Source organism: Neofelis nebulosa (assembly GCF_028018385.1).
Source record: "Neofelis nebulosa isolate mNeoNeb1 chromosome Y unlocalized genomic scaffold, mNeoNeb1.pri SUPER_Y_unloc_1, whole genome shotgun sequence".
NCBI classification, from domain to species: domain Eukaryota; kingdom Metazoa; phylum Chordata; class Mammalia; order Carnivora; family Felidae; genus Neofelis; species Neofelis nebulosa.
This window is the reverse complement of record NW_026691917.1, coordinates 1,794,693-1,815,964: the sequence shown is the minus strand read 5'-3', so window position 1 is coordinate 1,815,964 and position 21,272 is coordinate 1,794,693. Positions and strand designations below refer to the sequence as shown.

The window sequence follows — 21,272 nt, the reverse complement described above, 5'->3', positions numbered from 1 at the left end:
CCGCATTCTTTCCAAAGACCAAAAGCAGCCTCTGGAGATACGTCAGAAAGACAGAGAAGTACTACACAATGGCAAAGTACGCACAGCACAGTGGAGACACTCCCTGAAGTGGCAGGCCCTGGGTACTACATGACCTCTTCTTCATAAAGCCACGACTCTCAGGATAGGGAGCCATAAGTGTGTTTTATAACACAGAGAAGGAGGCAGAAATGAAGACAAAATGTGAACATGGAAGAATTTATTCCAAATGAAAGAACAAGATAAGGCAAGTAGAGATCTAAGTGAAACAGATATAAATGACATACTTGATGGAGAATTTAGAACAACCGTAAGGAAACAAGCTGGGATTCAAAACAACAGAAGACCTCAGGGACATCCTTACCACAGAGATAAAAGTGTTAAAAATGAATCCATCAAAAATGAAAGATGCAACAGATGAGATTAAAAACCCACTTCATGTAATGAACAGTGCACTGGAATGAGGAGATAAATAACTTAGTGACCTAGAGAAGAAAAATGGAAAATAATAAAGCTGAACAAAAGAAAGAATAATTACGGAACATGAGAATAGACTTCAAGAACTCAGTGACTCCATCAAACGTAATAACACCCATATTATAGCAGCTCCAGAAAAAGGAGAGAGAGAAAAGGGGGAAGAAAATTTATTTGAGGAATAATAATAGCTCAAAACTTCCCTAATGTGGGGAAGGAAACAGACATGCAAATCCAGGATTCAGGAAACACAGAGAATCCCCATCAAAATCAACAAGATCAGGACAACGCCAAGGTATGCTGCAATTAAACTGGCAAAATATAGCATCAAAAAATCCTGAAAGCAGCAAGACAACAAAGTCCCTACTATACAAGGAAAGACCCAGAAGGCTAGCTGCAGATCTCTCAACAGAAAGTTAGCAAGCCAGAAGGCCGTGGAATGATGATATATACAATATACTGAATGGGAAAAACCTACAGGCAAGAATAGTCTATCCAGGAAGGTATCATTCAGAAGAGAGGGACAGATAAAGAGCTTCCCAAATAAAACTAAAAGAATTTGACAAATTAGTTTCCCAGACAAATAAAACTAAACCAGCCCTGAAAGAAATATTAAAGGGGACTCCTTGAGAGCAAAGGAGATATCAAAAGTGACAGAGACACAACGTCCAGAAACAAAAAAAGCAACAAAATGTTACTAAGTACATATTTATCAATAATTACTTTGGATGTAAAGTTGACTAAATTCTCCGATAAAAAGAAATTAAGGAAGAAATAAAAAAAAATACATGGAAACAAATGAAAATGAAAACACAACAGTACAAAACCTTTGGGATACTACAAAAGCAGTTTTAAAGCCAGCAGAAGGAAGCAAATAATAAAGACCAGAGCAGAAATAAATGATATAGAAAAAAATCAGACAACTCCATGAAACCAGGCGTTAGTTCTTTGAAAAAAAAAAAGAAGATACACCGCCAGCCAAGCTTATCAAAATGAAAAAAGAATGGACCCAAATAAATAAAATCACAAATAAAAGTAGAGAAATAACAACCAACGCCACAAAATTATTTAAAAAAAAAAAAGAATATTAGAAAAACTATAGGCCAAAAAATTGGACAAACTAGAAGAAATAGATAAATTCCTTGAAACATAAGCTGCGAAAATGAAAAACAAAAACAAAGTGAAAACTTGAGCAGGTCAATAACCAAAAAGAAACTGAAACCGTCATCAAAAACTTTCCAAATAAAGTAAGTCTAGGGACAGACGGTTTCACAGATGAATTATACTAAACATTTAAAGGAGTTAATACCAAGGGATACAGGAGTGCTGATGCATAGGGGCACTTTTACCCCAATGTTTATAGTAGCACTTTCAACAATAGCCAAATTATGGAAAGAGCACAAATGTCCATCAACTGACGAATGGATAAAGAAATTGTGGTTTGTATACACAATGGAATACTACGTGGCAATGAGAAAGAAAGAAATATGGCCTTTTGTAGCAACGTGGATGGAAGTGGAGAGTGTTATGCTAAGTGAAATAAGTCATACAGAGAAAGACAGATACCATATGTTTTCACTCTTATGTGGATCCTGAGAAACTTAACAAAAGACCACGGGGGAGGGGACGAAATAAAAAAGACGTTAGAGAGGGAGGGAGCCAAAACGTGAGAGGCTCTTAAAAACTGCGAACAAACTGAGAGTTGATGGGGGATGGGAAGGAGGGGGTGGTGGGAGGGAGGGAAGGGTGGGTGATGGGTATTGAGTATGAGTCCTGGGTGTTGTATGGAAACCAATCTGACAACAAATTTCATATTAAAAAAATAAAAAAAATAAAAGAGTTAATACCTATTCTTCTCAAACTATTCCAAAACAAAGAAAAGGAAGGATAACTTCAAACTCATACTATGAGACCAGCTTTATCTTGATTCCAAATAAGAGGAAGACTACACTGAGAAAGAGAACTACAGGCCACATCCCTGATGGACATGGATGCAAAACTTCGCAATAAAATACTAGCAAATATAATCCAACAATTTATTAAAATAATCATGTACCAGATTATTCCTGGGTTTCAAGGTTGGCTCAATATTCACAAATCTACATGACACTCCACATTAATAAAGAAAAGGATAAGAACCATATAATCATCTCAACAGATACAGAAAAGCATTAGCCAAAAAAAAAAAAACCATCCACTCATGATAAAAATCCTTAATAAAGAATATTTACAGGGAATATACTTCAACATAAAAAAGGACAATTATGAAAAACACATAGCTAGAATCATCCTCAATGAAGAAAAACTGATAGGTTTCCCTTTACAAGACAGGGATGTCCACTCTGCACTAATGTCATTCAGCACAGTAGTAAAAGTCATACCCTCAGCAATCAAAACGAAAGAAAAAGCAGAAAAGAAAGAGAAAGAAAAAGAAGGAAAGAAATAAAGAAAAGGAAGGGAGGGAGGGAGGGAGGGAGGGAGGGAGGGAGGGAGGGAGGGAAAGAAAGAGAGAGAGAAAGAGAGAAAGAGAGAGAAAAAAAGAGAGAGAAAGAGAGAGAAAAAAAGAGAAAGAGAGAGAAAGAGAGAAAGAGAAAAAACTGGTGAAGGCACTCTAGGAAACAGTATGCAGATTCTCAAAAAGGTAAAAATAGACTATATAATCCGGCAACTGCACTACTGGGTACTTACCCAAACAATACAAAAACACTAATTCAAAGTGATGCATGCACCCCAATGTTTACAGCATTTATTATTACTATTTATTATTATTATTATTATTATTATTATTATTATTGTTATTAATATTATTTATAACAGGCAAAATATGGAAACTGTCCATATGTTCACCAACTTTGAGTGAAAAAGTAGTTATATATGTAGGGACGCATGGGTGGCTCAGTCGGTTACACATCTGACTTTGTCTCAGGTCATGATTTCGCAATTTGTGAGTTCAAGCCCTGCATCAGGCTCTGTGCTGACAGCTCAGAGGCTGGAGCCTGCTTCAGATTCTGTCTCCCCCTCTCTCTGCCCCTCCCCCACTTGTGTTCTCTCTCTCAAAAATAAACATTAAAAAATTAAAAGAATTTAATTTTTTAAAAAATTTAAATTTAAAATTTAAATTTAAAAAGAACTTAAAAAATTAAAAGAATGTAGTGATCTACATACAAAATGGAATATAAGCCATAAAAAAGAATAAAATCTTGCCATTTGTGATGACATGTTTGGAGCTAGAAGCAAAATAAGTTAGTCAGAGAAAGGGAAATACCATATGATTTCAACCATATGTAGAACTTAACAAACTAAACAAATGAGCAAAGGCAGAAATGAAAGAGAAACAGACTGGAAATGGATTTCTAACTCTAGAGAATAGAAGAGAGGTGGTAAGGGAGGTAGTTATGGCTTAAATAGGTGGTGGGCATTAGAAAGGTACTTGTGATGAGCACATGTATTGTACAGAAGGACTGAATCTCTATACTGTACACCTGACACTAAAATTATAGTGTATGCTAACTAACTGGAAGTTATATAAAACTTTAAATTAAGAACAATTCCCAATACCTGCCCCCCCCCACCATAGTAAAGGTGGGAATCAAAAGGTGGAAACAATCCAAGTGTGCATCCAGTTACAAACTGATGAACAAAATATAGTACAGATATACAGTGGAATATTATTTTGACACCAAAAACGATAAAAGACTCCTATAACATTGATGACAGATCATCCTGTGTAAAGGAATGCAGAAACAAAAACCCACATATCATACGATTTAATTGCTAGGCAATAACCAAAACAGAAAAGTCAGTATCCACAGAAAGTTGATTAGTAATTGCCAAAGCCTCCAGGGAGAAGGTAAGTAAAGTGACTGCTCAATGTGTACTAGGATTCTGTAAAAAGTCATGAACATATTCCAGAGCTAAATAGGGAGGATGCTTGTGGAAACCAGCAACACTTACGCAGCTGCTCCTTTCATTTCCCCTCTTAGCCTCTGGCATCTATTAAGCTACTTTCTGTCCGTCTCTACGTCTATTGTTTGTATCTATGAATTAACTAAATTTCACCCAATTTCCTATCTCTAAATGGTTAAAATAATAAATTTCATGTTAGTCTACCACTCACAAAACATTAGTTAATTACTCACTGAAAAACATTGAACTTACGAGGACACTCGGCTGGTGAGGACTCTCTCCCCGCTGTTTCTCTGAGACAATTTATGCTTACAGACTTTTTCAATAACAAATTCTTGTTATTAAACAGAAGAGTAGAAATTTAAGGTGGTAAAAGAAATGTGAGGCACTAAAAGAAAATGTTACACCAGTACATAATGTCCCCACTCTTCCCCTTCAAAAAGCAAGTATTATTTGGGGGAGCAAGACTTTACATATACAGAGAAGTAAGAGTTTCAAGAAGGCTTAGAGCATAGATTCTTCATCAATTTCAAGTTAAACATTTCTTAAAGATAGAAAGTTCTAAATTAAAAACAATACATTATTAAAGGGGGAAAAATTAGCCATAAATAATCTAAATTACTTAATGCAGCATCTTCTTTAAATAAATACCTTGATATACTCAATCCAATGCTGGAGAAGAACTTGAAAGCCACATTCTATCCTACTGAATACTTGGTAGACTAAAGACAAATCCTCAATTCTATTTTCATCAAGAAGAAAGCTTAAGCCTGAATATTAGAAACATGAAGGCAAAATTAGCAATACAAATACCCACCTCAGATATACGTTAAATGATACATTAATTTGAGATTGTTACATTCAAGACATTTACTCTGGATTAAAAATGCTACAGTCCTCAACTTTGCAAGTAAGTGTCGTATCAGTAAGTGTTTATTAAGAAATAATTAGATGGATGGCAGAAAAAAGAGTGTAATTTATTCCTCTGGACTGTTTGTTTTTCCACTGTCATAAATGCTGTCTTGTAAACCACTGTGTATTTCGTATTACTGCCGCAAAACATACATCACATAAATTTATAGTAAATAAGTTTGTAATATAGATATTACTGTGCATGAATTAGAAAATTACAGATTTTAAATAGAACTTTAATTAGACGCATTAAATATCTGATTAAGTGCCAGATACTGATTTTTACATAAGAACAGGAAGGTATACAATATACCCAAATATATGGACAAATATAATCATTCTATAAATAAATAAACAAGCATAAAAACCCCAGAATGCAAAGGACATATAGCAGTATATTTGCTTCTAAAAAGCCACGTGTTCAGCATCAGAATACATCACTATCGACATGTTGCTTTTCTCTATTCAACATTACCTGAAGAACCCTCACCGTCCAAAGAAACTTTCTGCCAACTCTATTCTAGAAATATATATACCATACTGAACATATAAAATAAAAAAACTAAGGTTAATAAAATATCATAATTTACTAGTATCTGCCAATTTATAAATTAATAACTTTTCAGCATTCCTCAACTTCGGAGATCTAAACACTATGCTATTTTAGTTCACCTCTCACTTCCCAGTAACTGTGTTGATAAATTCCTACCTTTTTAATCAATCCATACTACCAGTTTGCCATTTATTATTATGGTTTATGTGAAGTATAAATCGTTTTCTGTTCAAATTTAAATTCGTTATAAAAACAGAAGATGAAAAAAGGCTATAACAGATGACATATTCGGATGTAGATTTTTTACTGGCATTTCTAAGCATTAAAACTGTCACGGTAAACTGAAAACTGTCAATCACTAAAAAGTTGTTCTAAACTGCACAGGGGCAATGACTGCACATTGTCATTAATATACCAAAAACCAATCAAATATGTGTGTTAAAACAGACTGATTTTATGACATGTAAATTATATATCAATGTTTTAAAGAGAAGTAGGACTTTGGGTAGTGAAATATTTCTTAAATCCAAAGATAGGACTTGAATAGAAAAATATCTTAGTTTTCTACATCTGGGGCCTCGTTATTTACAAATCTCTATTTTCAATTTACATTATAAAATATTATTGTTGAGGTGAACACTGAACCATCCTACACACCTACAAAACTGATTGGAGGATTAACACAAGACTCTGCACAACCTGAACCACAGAATTCATCAGGAATTCACCCCAAAAGAAAGAGCACGAAGAAACGACAGCCAGGGATTTAACCAACACAGATACAAGCAAGACGTCTGAACCAGAATTTAGAATCACGATAATATGAATACGGGCTGGAGTCCAAAATAGACTACAGTCCCTTTGTGCAGAGATAAAAGAAGTAAAAAAATACCCAGAGTTAAATTAAAAATGCTATAACTGAGCTGTGATCACGGATGGATGCAGGGGCAGCAAGCATGGATGAGGCAGAAAAGAGAATCAGCGATATAGACGACAAATTTACAGAGAATAAGAAAGCAGAGAAAAAGAGGGAGATTAAGGCAAAAAAGCACGATTTAAGAATTCGAGAAATCAGTGACTCATTAAAAAGTAACGACATCAGAATCATAGGGGTCCCAGAGGAGGAAGAGAGAGAAATAGGGGTAGAAGGGTTAAGTGAGCAAATCACAGCAGAAAACTTTGCTAACCTGGGGAAAGACCCAGACATCAAAATCCAGGAAGCACAGAGGACCCCCATTAGATTCAATAAAAACTGACCCTCAACAAGGCATATCATAGTCAAATTCACAAAACAGTCATGCAAGGAGAGACTCATCAAAGCAGCAAGGGAAAAAAGTCCCTAAACTATAAGGGAAGACAGAACAGGTTTGCAGCAGACCTATCCACAGAAACTTGGCAGGCCAGAAAGGAGTGGCAGGATATTTTAATGTGCTGAATCAGAAAAATAGACAGCCCAGAATTCTTTATCCAGCAAGATGGTCATTCAAAATAAAAGGAAAGATAAACATTCCCAGACAAACAAAAATTAAAGGAGTTTGTGTCCACTAAACCAGCCCTGCAAAAAATTTTAAGGGGGACTCTCCGAGGGGAGAAAAGATGAAAAAAAAATGTATGTATACACACACACATACATATATACATACACACACACATATATATGCACACACACACACATGCATACATACATACGTACGTACGTACATACATACATACCAAAATCAAGAAAGAAAGGACCAGAGAAGATCACCAGAAACTCCAATTCTACAAGCATTATAATGGCAATAAATTAGTATCTGTCAGTACTCACTCTAAATGTCAATGTACTCAATGCTCCAATCAAAAGACATACGGTAACAGAATGGGTAAGAAAACAATTACCATCTATATGCTGTTTACAAGAGACACACTTGAGACCTAAAGACACCTTTAGATTGAAAGCAAGGGGATGGGGAACCATCTATCGTGCTAATGGTCAAGAAAAGAAAGCCAGAGTAGCCACACTTCTATCAGGCAATCTAGACTTTAAAATAAATAATGTATCAAGAGATGCAGAAAAGGCATTATGTCATAACCGAGGGGTCTACCCACCAGGACGACCTAACAATTGTAAACATTGATGGGCCAAATGAGGCAGCACCCAAATATTTAATTCAATTAATCACAAACATAAAGAAACTCATTGATAGTAATACCGTTATAGTAGGAGACTTCAACACCCCAATCACAGCAATGGACAGATCGCCTAATCAAAATATCAAGAAGGACACAATGGCTTTGAATGACACACTGGACCAGATGGACCTCACAGATATATTCAGAACATTTCATCCTACAGCAATAGAATATACATTCTTCACAGGTGCACATGGAACGTTCTCCAGAATTGACCATATACTGGGACACAAATCAGCCCTAAGTAAGTACAAAAGTATAGAGATCACACCGTGCATATTTTCAGACCACAACACTATGAAACTCAAAATCAACCACGAGAAAAAAAAAACATTGGAAAGGTAACAAATACTTGGAGACTAAAGAACATCCTACTAAAGAATGAATGGGCTAACCCAGCAGTTAAGAAGGAAGTTAAAAAGCGTATCGAAGTCAATGAAAATGATAATACCACATCCCAAAACCTCTGAGATGCAACAAAGGAGGTCATAAGAGGAAAGTACACAGCAATCCAGGCCTTCCTAAAGAAGGAAGAAAGATCGCAGAGACACAACCTAACCTTACACCTTATGGAGCTGGAAAAAGAACAGCAAATAAAACCTAAAACCAGCAGAAGACAGGAAATAATAAAGATTAGAGCAGAAATTAATGTTATCGAAAACAACCAACCAACCAACCAACCAACCAACCAACCAACCAAACAGTAGAACAGAACAATGAAACCAGAAGCTTCTTCTTTGAAAGAATTAACACAATTGATAAACCACTAGCCAGTTTGATCAAAAAGAAAAAGGAAAGGACCCAAGTAAATAAAATCAAGAATGAAAGAGGAGAGATCACAACCAACACAGCAGAAATAAAAACCATAATAAGCAAACATTACGAGCAATTATATGCCAATAAAATGGGCAATCTGGAAGAAGTGGACAAATTCCTAGAAACATATACACTACCAAAACTGAAACAGGAAGAAATAGAAAATTTGAACACACCCATTACCAGTAAGGAAATCGAATTAGTAATCAAAAATCTGCCAAAACACTAGAGTCCAGGGCCAGATGGCTTTCCAGGGGAATTCTACCAAACATTTAAGGAAGAGTTGAACACCTATTCTCTTGAAGCTGTTCCAAAACATAGAAATGGAAGGAAAACTTCCAAACTCTTTCTATGAAGTCAGCATTACCTTGATTCCAAAACCAGAGACCCCACTAAAAAGGAGAACTATAGACCAATTTCCCTGATGAACATGGATGTCAAAATCCTCAACAAGGTATTAACCAACAATACATGAAAAAATACATTAAATACACTAAATCAATACATTTAAAAAATGGTGAACATGGATGCAAAATCCTCAACAAGATAGTAGGCAACTGGATTCAACAATACATTAAGAAAGTTATTTACCACGACCAAGTGGGGTTTATACTGGGGATTACAGGGCTGGTTCAATATCCGCAACACAACATGATTCACCATATCAATAAAAGGAAGGACAAGAATAATACGATCCTCTCAATAAATGCAGAGAAAGCATTTGACAAAATACAGCATCCTTTCTTGATAAAAACCCTCAAGAAAGTAGGGATAGAAGGAGCATACCTCGAAATCATAAAAGCCATATATGAATGACCCAATGCTAATATCATCCTCAATGGGGAAAAATTGAGAGAATGGGGAAAAATTCCTGACCCTAAGGTCAGGAACAAGACAGGGATGTCCTCTCTCGCCACTGTTACTCGACATAGTATTGGAAGTCTTAGCCTCTGCCATCAGACAACACAAAGAAATAAAAGGCTTCCAAATCAGCCAGGAGGAGGTCAAACATTCACTCTTCACAGATGACATGATACTCTACATGGAACACCCAAAAGATTCCACCAAAAACTACAAGAATTAATTCATGAATTCAACAAAGTTGCAGGATATAAAATCAACGCACAGAAATCAACTGCATTCCTATACACCAACAGTGAAGCGACAGAAATAGAAATCAAGGAATTGATCCCCTCTTCAGTTGCACCAAAAACCCATAAAATACCTAGAAATACATCTAACCAAAGACGTAGGAAATCTATACACTGAAAACAATAGAAAGCTTATGAGACAAATTGCAGAAGACACAAAAAAATGGAAAAAGATTCCATGCTCCATAGGAAGAACAAATATTGTTAAAATGTCAATACTACCTAAAGCAATCTACATATTCAATGCAATCTCTATCAAAATAACACCAGCATTCTTCACGGAGCTAGAACAAACAATCCTAAAATTTGTATGGAACCAGAAAATACCCTGAATGGCCAAAGCAATCTTGAAAAAGAAAACCAAAGCAGGAGGTCTCACAATCCCAGACTTCAGGCTATACTACAAAGCTCTAATCATCAAGACAGTATGGCACTGGCACAAGAACAGACACTCAGATCAACAGAACAGAAGAGAGAACCCAGACATGGACCCACAGACGTATCACCAACTCCAGGATATTAGTTCCAGTCTTTTGAACTCATTATCTAGGGCAGCTTTGTCCTGTGGCTGTGTGGAGTGTGAAATGAAAGGCTGCTCCAGTAATGGCAAATACTTTAGGTATGGCATCTATCAAACTTAATTCCCACAGAAACATTGCTAAACTTTCAACTTTGCAGTCTGCAGACTGCTGGTGGACAAGTTATGGTGGAGAACTGATTTACTGTTGGTGCGAGTAGGTAGATTTCTTCTAACTTTGAGGCTAACAGCATAGAAGTGTGCCCAGAAGGTGAAGATTTCCTGCACAAAGACACTGACGAAAGAAATCTATCAATATAGTTCACAGCCAAATGCAGGGTCTCATTCTGTGCTTTGTACTATTCTCCTATTTAAACCAGTCCACAAGCACAGCTGTCAAACTGTTTGTGAGCTCTTACAGATTTCTCCATGTAACCCACTTGAGGCCTACATTTAAAAAAAATGTTAACACTGAATTCATTTTTGAGATACAGAGAGACAGAGCACAGGTGCAGGAGGGGCAGAGAGAGAGGGAGACACAGACTCCGAAGCAGGCTCCAGGCTCTGCTCTGTCAGGACAGAGACCTAATCGGGTCTCGAACTAATGAACTGCAAGATTATGACCTGAGCCCAAATTGGACACTTAACGCTTCACTGACAGAGCCACCCAGGTGCCCCTTTAGGTTTACATTTAATCTCCATTCCCCTAAGGTATGTGTCAATATCCTCATGATAATCCAGGACTTCTTTAACATTCATTGGGTTTCCATCTTCTAGTACAATTGATATGTCCGTAACGCGTGGTGACTCAAAACTACTATCCATTGGATAATCAAGAGATACCAGTGGTTCTCTTGGTCTAGGTAAAGTAAAAGCTAAATTGAAAGCCAGCACATTTTCATGATTTTTTTTTTTTTTTTAGATTCATCTGGCCTTTTTCAGTCTATTCTTGTGTTTTATCTGCCTGGTAAATGGAGGATGCTTACTGTTTGCTTCCCAGGGAGGTACAGCAGCATGTTCATCATGCATAGGAAGATCCTTAAGAGGCGCAATCTGTTGTGTCTTGGGCCTTTGCTGTGACACCGCAAAGCATGGTTCCTGGCCTTCAGTACAGCCACGCCTTCCCAAGTTTATTGAGCAGGCACCACGTTCTCTTGGTTGATGTTCTTCTGGTCCTCTTGGATTGTCATGTGCTACAGTTATCAGCAGCCCCTCTGGTTCTAGGCCTGGGCATGGAGCTGCCCAACATCACAGCTTCTGGGATCTTGGTGGGATTAAGTCTGTGGCGCAAAGCAGTGTGTACTCTTTCCCAGGCCAAGAAACACTCCAGCCACATCCAGCTGCCCCATCTCTAGGCAGCCTGCCCGCTAAGGATAACGCAGTACCAAGGAGGTTGCAAAAGGCATATGCAAGCACTTCCCACAGTGTGCAGGGATAAAGATGCTTCCAAGACGCAGCAAGCAGCCCACTGGAGTGGCAGCTGGCTGTTCCTGCAGTTCAGGTAGTTAATACACCAAATAACTCAATAAGGCATTTTCAGAGACGCTTGCCATATCTTCTGCACTGTAACTACATTTATATTGAAAATAGTTAAGTTAAAATGCAAGCATCAAAATATTTAGAGTGCACTGTTTAGCTCATACAGGATTCCTATTCCTAAAAGGTACCGCAGGTGGATGGTACTGATGGCTCCAAATATTGTGAATGAAATCACTGCCACTGAAATGTATGCTTAAAAATAGTTAAAACGGTGAAGTTTAAGTTATGTATATTTATCACAAGAGGAAATTTACAATCAGAAGTAACGGTATTTCACTGTTGGCTTATAAATGTATACTTCCTCTACCTCTCAGACATAATTTTAGATTAATAAAACACGGCTGCATCTTGTAGACTTTCTGGTTTGGAAAACAATTTTCTTCAGAATGTTGAAAGACTGTGCTCATTTCAGCAGCATATATCCTAGAATCTTGAAAGACTTTTATCTTTTAATTTTTGCCATTATTATGACCTCTGTGTAGATGAACTCACGGGATGGGTTTTGTTTTGTTTTGTTTTCTCTGGATCCAACCATTTCTCTGAACCTTCACTTTGCAGTAAATTGTACTCTAAATATCTTCAGTCAGTATTTAGTGAATACTGAAGGTAGGGGAAGATATGGGACTTCATTTTAGCTAGAAAAAGTTACTAAAATGCATTTATTTAATATAAATGTGAGGATCTACATAAGACTGCACATAATTACAAATGCTTCAACTGAAACCCTGAGATACAATGGACCCTTAACATTTCTAAGGAGAAATTTAATTTTAAATAAGGAAATCCTATAAATAAGCCAAGATTTGTAAGAATATTTGTATTAAGATGATCCAGAAATCACCCCTAGTTCATAACTTCTCGGGGATACCTAATGTTCTAATGGGTGATTTGTCTTCTGAAATGTCTGCCTAACATCCATGTTAGAATCAGTCTTTGTTCCCTGACCATCAGCTTAATTATTGCGAGGACTGCAAGCCCAGAAGAGATGTAGGTATGAAAGGATACAGATAATGTACACGATGGTTAACCCATAAATAGGCATCCATGAAGTTTACTACTATTTGGAACCCTAATAAAAATTTTTCTTTCCACTAATAAGCAAGAGTTCACAAATTTTCTCCAATCCAATATATGTCCATCTGTCCATTCAGCAGTGAAAAAACTAAAACATTTCCTCATTCTTACGGAGAATCCTCTCCTTAATTCTGGTGCTTCACAAACTATGTGGAAAGCCTTGTAGATATGCACATTTTTCTGTTACCACAGAAACAATAATCTATTTAGTAAGTCAAACAAACAAACAAACAAACAAACAAACAAACAAAACCCACTGGTTTTCAAGGACAAACACCTGTTATACCTGTAGAAACCCATCCCAAAGATGTTTCCTAGAAGAGTGAAAATGTCCGTAAGTCATATGGGGGGCTTCCAGTATCACTCTATTCTAAGACCAAGATTAGAAACACAATTATTTTAATTTTATCTAATTCCATTCTATTACTGTGCAGTAAAGGATATCTCTTGCTTAAAGAAAAGTCTGGCCTTTATACAGCTTCTGGAAGGTAATCAGTAAACTCTCTGAATACCACGCAGGATAACATTTTATTTACTGGGGGGCAATGGGCCATGCTACACAGTTCATGGTAAAATGTGACTCATGGTGGGGGGGTTTGGGCCAGGAAATACCAGCCTGATCTCTGAAGGGACTGGACACTAAGATCAGTCATGCTGAAAGTCATCCATGTGATGTGAGTTTCCCTACTTGGCAACACTAAATGCATGCTGTCAATCACAATTTCTGGGAGAGCTAAGCTCTGTCCGTACAACCCTAGTGGGAGAAGACCACTGAAAGTTCATGCCTGGAGTTTGTTCTATGATCCTCTTCTCTTTGATGATTTCAATTTATATTTTCATCATTATCTTTTCTGAAAACTTGGGAGTACTTTTTAGCAAATTGCTGAACTTGAGGGTGATCCTGGACACCTCACCCAGCTGCATTCATATTCCAAAAAAAAATAATATGATAGAAAAATTTTAAATTATGAGTTCTTCTGACTCTATTTCATTTTAATTTCAAAGATCTGAAATACCTTTCTGATGATATGAATTTCCTTCTAATAGAAAAATTCACAGTACTGGTGCTCTCCCCACTCTATATTTCTGTTGTGAAATAAATAGTTAGGGGTGCCTGGTTGGGTCAGTCAGCTGAGCATCCAACTCTGGGTTTCAGTGGCTCAGGTCATGATCCCAGGGTCATGAGACTGAGCCGGTGTCAGGTTCAACAATAAGTGTAGAGCCTTCTTAGGATTCTCTCTCTCTCCCTTTGGCCCTCTCATCAGGGTCACTCTCTCTTCAAATGAAATGAAATGAGATTAAATGACATGGAATGAAATGAGATGGAAAGAGATGAAATAAGATAAATTAAAATATAGTTAAATTTTATGTATTTAATTTTTTTTAAAATTTTTTTTCAACGTTTTTTATTTATTTTTGGGACAGAGAGAGACAGAGCATGAACAGGGGAGGGGCAGAGAGAGAGAGAGACACAGAATCTGAAACAGGCTCCAGGCTCCGAGCCATCAGCCCAGAGCCTGACGCGGGGCTCGAACTCACGGACCGCGAGATCGTGACCTGGCTGAAGTCGGACGCTTAACCGACTGCGCCACCCAGGCGCCCCTTTATGTATTTAATTTATTTACAAGGCACTTCACGTGATAAGGAAAAATAATAACCAAATGTATACTGTGGACAGGAATAAAACTTAAAATTATAGAATACTCTGGATTAACATACGAAAAAGTCCTTTCCCAAGAATAAAATTACCTGAATTAATATGACATTCTCCCTTCTTCAACCATAAAATCAAGGCTCCAGTTACTACAATATTCTCCTACATGCTCTTTGTGCTCAGGAATTTTATAATCATATCTAGAATATAATCCAATTTTTCAAAAGGCCAATGTGATCAACTACACTTACTCTCTCCAGTTTCAACTAACATTCACGATTCCCTGAAGCCTTGTTAAGTATACTTCAGCAACACCAGGATTCCGTTTATGATCATGCCTAAATCTTTTCCTTGTGGGAGGTCACTAGACACAGACTCTCCTTTCAATAATGTACTTCTTTTCAACGTCAGGTTTTAGTTTACATGCACTCATTTAATAAGGTTTTCTAAAAAAGTATGTCCTGTATTGAATCCATTTATTTTGCATCAAGAAGCAAAAGCTCATCACAATTTGTTGAACAAATGTTGCCCTTACGTGAAGAAAAGGGAAAATACCAGAAGCAAAACATGTGCTCAAGAGCCCTAACCTACAATCTAAAATTTTAAAACACCAGAAAAAAAAGGTAACAATACAGACTATTTTTAAAACATCAGCCAAAAATAAAGCTTGAGCACATTACTATCTCAAGGTATATGTGTAACTCTCATTTAGTATTCTTATAAAAAAACCCTGAATATACTACATGACACAAACTGCTTTGGCAAATGAGAGAATGAGAAAAAAATTGTATCTGGTTTTATCAATCATTTTAAAGGAAGACTTACACACAGAACGCATTAATAATTACAATTATTTAAAAATGTAAAAAAATAAAATTATTTTCTTTAATAATGCCTTCTCAAAACATACATATTCTCATTTACCTTTCTGAAGAACTGCTGATAAGTGTTCACCTAGAAGCTGCTTTTCTAGCAGAGTGATCAGTTGTTTCCTGTTTAAAAATAAAACGAATTTAGAATCACTGCAAGATTCTCCTAATGGAGAGTTAAAATGGTTTTCCAAAACCCTGCTGCATATATTATTGTCATCTGTCCTGATTTCTGTTTTACATTGTTATGCATGTATGAGTGCCATAAGATTTGTAGTTTGGTCTTCAGGAGACTGAATTTCATTGCATGAACTTCTGATTTCAGAGTTATAAATATCATTACATAACTACAGGAAATTATGTGATAATAATAAACATCTAGTTTATATAAAAATTACTATTTTATCTCTAATTAAACAAGACCAACAACAAATTTTCTGAAGTTTCCCACTCATCCAAAAAACTAAAAAATAAACTTATGAAGAAAGTTTTATTTGTCAGGCTTTCCCATCTTTTTGATACAAATGAAGAAAGGAGAAAGGCAGGAACTAAGCAAAAAAGGTGAAGAACTATATTATTTAATCCTATCATATGACAATTTAAAAGATTTTTAACATTTATTTTTGAGATACAGTGAGAGAGAGAAAGCATGCACACGATCAGGGTAGGGGCAGAGAAAGAGGGAGACACAGAATCCAAAGCAGGCTCCATGCTCTGAGTTATCAGCACAGACATGACCTGAGGCGAGGTGAAGTCAGACGCTTAACTGACTAAGCCACCCAGGTGTCCCGGATAATTTCTGATCTAAGTAAAGCAAAATCAAAGTGTATATAAATATGGTATATAGAAATTACATATACAAATACAAAATATGTAATTCTTACTGTGTGTTAAGGCATAGGTAGGTTCTAACTCTGTCTACTTCTCCTTCTAGGAGCTTCTTGATGTGGTAAAGACACCCAGGAATCTGAAAATAAAATTTTTACCTTCCTATTTTAAGAATCATGGGACTTAAAGAATGAAAGTTACAAAGTTTTTGTAGCAAGCAAACAAAAACATTCGTCTTTTAAATCAACTTAGTGTCATAACCTTGAAAGACACAGCTATCATATCCTTGAAAGGCACAGCTATATGGTCAGTTTGTTTCTATCAAGTCAGAATGTCAAGAATTATTAAACTGGTTACAGCTTGTAACTGGAATCCATGCTTTTGAAATTTTTTTGTATTATTTTATTTTATTTATTTTTTTAATATATGATATTTATTGTCAAATTGGTGTCCATACAACACCCAGTGCCCATTCCAAAAGGTGCCCTCCTCAATACCCATCACCCACCCTCCCCTCCCTCCCACCCCCCATCAACCCTCAGTTTGTTCTCAGTTTTTAACAGTCTCTTATGCTTTGGCTCTCTCCCACTCTATCCTCTTTTTTTTTTTTTATTCCTTCCCCTCCCCCATGGGTTTCTGTTAAGTTTCTCAGGATCCACATAAGAGGGAAACCATATGGTATCTGTCTTTCTCTGTGTAGCTTATTTCACTTAGCCTCACACTCTCCAGTTCCATCCACGTTGCTACAAAAGGCCCTATTTCATTCTTTCTCATTGCCAAGTAGTATTCCATTGTGTATATAAACCACAATCGGGAAATGAAAATTTAATATAACCAAACAAAAATATAAAATACATGAAGCAAAGGGCTGTTATAAATGAAGAGAAACACTGAAAATTCAACAAAAGCTGATGACTTGACTACACACAGATCTATGATGTACAGTACATACAGAACGTACATGGTATATAAAAGAACATATATTATATCCAAAATAATGGATAGAGTACTCAGACAGAAACCAGCAAGTTAACATAATACTTTAACAACACTAAACACGAAAAAGTATTTATAGAACACTCCACTCAACAACAGAATACACTTCTGCTCAAAGTACACACAGAATATTCTGCAAGACAGACCTCATCAAGTCACAAAACAAGCAAATAAATTTTAAATGAATGAAATTATAAAAACTGTGCTCATTCATCAAAATGGAGTGAAACATAGGAAAATAAGAAAATTTGAGAAAGTCACAAATATGTGGAAATTAGACAACACATTTCTCAATAATCAAGGTGTCAATGAAGAAATCAAAGAGAAACTACAAAGTACCTTATAATAGGTGAAAACGAGGCTAGAACATACCTAAATTTAATATGGCAGCTAACACATTCCTTAGAAGAAAATTTATGGTTATAAATAATTACATCAGAAAAACAAAGACCTCAAAACAAAATAAGCTTTAAAAAAAAAAACCTACTTTCTACCTAAAGACACTGGAAAAAGATCAAAGTAAACCGAAAGCAAATGAAGAAACAATATTTAGCATAGAATTTAATGAGAGAGAAATGAAAAAAAAACAATAGAAAAAAATTAACCATACCGAGAGTTGCTTCTTTGAAAAGATCAACAAAGTAGACAAATCTTTAGCATAACTGACCAAAAAAAAAAAAAAAAAAGAAACAAAGAAAAAAAATTGTCAAGAAGAAAGGTTTGTCAAAATTTATAGGAATTATAAAGAAACATGGTTCTTTACATTTTAATAATCTTTTCTATGGATATTGAAAGAATTTATAATTATCATCTTGATCTCAAATACCTCTTTTTTTTGCGCTAGCTTCCTTCCCTCTGCTGCATAGAACCTGCTTGTTTCTTCTAAGAATTTACTCTCAAAAGATTCCTGGTAAATCTAATAATGGAATATATAAAAGAAACTTAGTTAAAAGTTATCTGTAAGATATCACATTAGAAATCAGTTTCAATTTAATGAAAGTTAAGAAATTACTTACCCGCAAATCAGAAAGCATAGTTACAAGCCTTTGAATCAGACATCGATCAACCATTTCGCCATTTCTTTCTTTCGCAATCAACACAAGAATTCCATCTATGGTCCTGCTACGAACATTCTGATCACAAATTATATATGATTTAAATAATTCAAGGCCCATATCCCTAAAACAAACAAAAAAATCTGCCTAAATTTTGGCTTATATTTTCCCCATCAGTTACACTTCTGTGTATATAATGCATTTCCTAGTCAAAACAAAATATAACTTGATGTTAAATTCACTGTATCTACAGTTGGATAAATATTTCTATTTTGTTTCTTGATGGTCTGAAATCAATAAATAAGATTCAGTGTAAATAAGGCACAGTGGATGACATGTATAATTCAGTAATTTCTTAAAAATTAAGCAAAATTTAGGACGCTAAAGCTTCTAAACTGGCCTTAGATTTTTAGCCTTCATAATAAGCACAATGGTATGAATAATATCGACATTAATATCAACTTAGTGACCTTCTAGTTTTTTATAACGAAGTATTTCAAATGGGATTCAGTGTCCTAGATTAGATTCTAGAACTAGTATGTTTCCTAATTAAGACAGGTTTTTAAATTGAGGTAAATTATAAATTAACACTTAAAACTGTGTTACCATGTACTCAAATATCATTTTAAAAAAGTCAAAGTTTTATGATACAAAGAAATACACATTTTGAAAATGATTTTTCTCTTATTGTGTTTTCTCTCAGAAGATAAAGGAGGTGATTATAAATCACACGTAACAGTGTTTTAAGTAATTATTTGTATCTTACCAAATTGAAGACAACATCAAAATTTGAAACGCATAAGTTCTATCTAGGAACAGAAAAATGTTCCTAATCATGCTCTGTTAGAAATAAAAAAATAAAGGTAAAACACTACGTCTCAAAGATTTTTTTGTTAAATTATCATCCCATCAAATAAAAACTTAACTCTTAAGAAAAGCACATAATTTATAACATTCTTATCAATCAAACATGGGCAATAATGTATTTATTTCTCTTGTAAAGATAACCTTTCAAATTTTTCACTCTTTTCTACGCTGCTAGTTCTTAAATAATAAAGATTAATAGAAATATATAAAGAAAATTTATTAATGGGTTATTTTATGTAAAAACTGCCGATATATGAATATTAGTGGTAAGTATAGTTTGCTCAACAAATCTTTGAAAAACACCTACATATATATTTTCAGCAGACTGAAAATATAAGACAGAGCTGTACCGCAAAAGAGGAGGAAATATGAAAAATTAACAGCAATACTTAAGAAGACCAAGGCCGTGTACAAATATAACATTTCTCCGCTTTTATTTAAAAACACACACAGCAGGGGGCGCCTGGGTGGCGCAGTCGGTTAAGCGTCCGACTTCAGCCAGGTCACGATCTCGCGGTCCGTGAGTTCGAGCCCCGCGTCAGGCTCTGGGCTGATGGCTCGGAGCCTGGAGCCTGTTTCCGATTCTGTGTCTCCCTCTCTCTCTGCCCCTCCCCCATTCATGCTCTGTCTCTCTCTGTCCCAAAAATAAATAAAAAACGTTGAAAAAAAAAATTTAAAAATTAAAAAAAATTTAAAAAAATTAAAAAAATAATAAAAAATAAAAACACACACAGCAGGAAGAGAATTCTTTATAATGAATATACTGGTTATGTACAAACTTCTTTATTATGAATATACTGGCTATGTAAAAATTAACTGTGATGTGAGCATATATAAGAAGAGTAGTTCTCACACATTATTGTCTCAAGTCCCCTTCATATTTTTAAAAAGTACTGATGAAACCAAAGAATTATCACCAGTGTAAGTATCTGCTAATACTTACCGTACTAAAAAATTAAACTGACAAAACTTTAGGTATTAAATTCAAGTTATACTAATATAGTAATGAAAATGTAATTAATCTGTAAAGAAATAAGGTTTTAATCATTTAAATTTTAAAATAAATTACCAAAGGGCATGAACTTTCACTTGTAATATGAATAAATTTTGGAGAGCTAATGTAAAGCATGGTGATGAAGTTAATCACCATATGTGCTGGGAAGATACTTGGCAGTTGCTAATAGCAAAGATACTTAACTGTTATCACCACAAAAAGTTAATGGTAATGATGAAAAGTGGTAATTGAGGTATTAGCTAATCCTACCATAGTAATCATTTTGCAGTATACAAACGTTACCAAATCATCACATTGTCCATCTTAAACTTGCACAATGTGATGACCCTATTAAAGCAAAAAACTTGGTAAAGAATTCATAATCTACAAAAGGAAATAGAGCATTAATGCTTTAAACACACCTTTTAAGTGCTATATTACAAACATGCTTTTAAGTGCTATAATACAAAGAGATGGGAGAAAGCAAATGAGAAGCAAAAGAAAACTAGGGTGGAATAAAAACCAGAGTGGAATAGCCTAGAAAGCATGAAAGAAATGATAACCTTTGAACTACATCTTAAAAGAATAAGAATTTTCCAGGAAATATTTTTCAGAATGATTTTTACATATTGCATGGAATAATCAACATGCATGGCATATTATTTCACACACACTTAATTTTGTGGCAAGTTCACCATCATTATAAATGATGTAATCAACTGTGTAGGATTTAAAATATGCTTGTACAATTTAACATCAGCAACAACTGTAGCCATAAATACACTGTTTTTAGAAAATGTCTACTTTTTTTGCTTCTAACTTAAAACATTTATGGCACCTCTTTTGCTGGTTCCTCTTTTAACACTACAGAGGACAT

At 35.3% G+C, this 21,272-nt stretch overlaps 1 long non-coding RNA gene and 1 pseudogene across 1 annotated transcript; both read right to left on the bottom strand.

Annotated features, from left to right (window-relative positions):
- Positions 1-4,546: 4,546 nt before the first annotated feature.
- Positions 4,547-18,386, bottom strand: LOC131503568 (uncharacterized). Its single transcript, XR_009257462.1, has 4 exons — positions 18,306-18,386; positions 16,540-16,622; positions 15,711-15,778; positions 4,547-5,168 (listed from the first exon to the last, which is right to left on the bottom strand). It is a non-coding gene; the product is annotated as an uncharacterized LOC131503568 (long non-coding RNA).
- LOC131503566 (cyclin-A2-like) lies at positions 10,162-11,344 on the bottom strand (annotated as a pseudogene).
- Positions 18,387-21,272: the final 2,886 nt, after the last annotated feature.